Below are 901 nucleotides of genomic sequence, written 5' to 3' on the forward strand. Positions count from 1 at the left end.
GAAGGGAAAAGGAAAATGGAAGAGAATGCCAGGGAGGGAAGAGGAAAAAGGATGACGATGCCAGAGTGAGGGAGAAACACCGTCATTCACACAAACAAGCAATCAACACTACAACCTAACCCATTCATAGTCGTGTCCTCTCTGGTACTTTATATTCAACCCCACCCCCCAACTCTCTCTCTCTCTCGCTCTCTCTCTCTCTCTCCACCGGTAGTCATCAACCCAACTTATATATGCAAATGTACACGAATGGTCTGAGGAAGCAAGCTCGACCAAGTTACTCCAGCCAGACCTGCCCGAGCTGAGGCAACAGGGAGAGTCTGGCTGTCTGAATACGAGGCAGAGTCGTGGATGTGGTGACGCAAAATGGAAGGCTATTCAGGTTTATCCAGATCCGTGGAAGAGGAAATTGCCATGAATGTAAAAATGTGTGAGGGAGATTTTGGGCCGCCGTGAATGAAAAATGTTGGATGTTTTTACTGTGAATGCTGAAAGAAGGAACCAAAGACTTAAAACCTGTAAAATATTTCTCTTTCAAAAGAAGATAAATAAAAGAAAACCATTCCCAATATCAGTTCATTTCGAGATGCCTGTACACAATCACTAAATCCTAATTCCTCAATGGGTTTCCCAGAGGCCAATAAAATCGTGTAACCTCGGTCAGAGTAAAACAAATACGTCGCCCCTCAAGGAATAGAGGTTAAGCTGGGAAAGGTTGATAGATAGATAGATAGACTGAATGACTGACTGATAAACAGACAGATAAATGGATGGACAGAGAGATACAATAAGGTCAGACGGTCCCTGAGTTGACCAATCGTTTAGGTGAATTTCTAGAAGTATCGATCAACTCTTGCATAATGAAGGGAGGTAAATATCAATGAGAGAGTAGGGAAACGGG

This window comes from Coenobita brevimanus, chromosome 54 (genome assembly GCF_032717465.1).
Source record: "Coenobita brevimanus isolate Jiangsu-jjx chromosome 54, ASM3271746v2, whole genome shotgun sequence".
In the NCBI taxonomy this organism is placed as follows: Eukaryota; Metazoa; Arthropoda; class Malacostraca; order Decapoda; family Coenobitidae; genus Coenobita; species Coenobita brevimanus.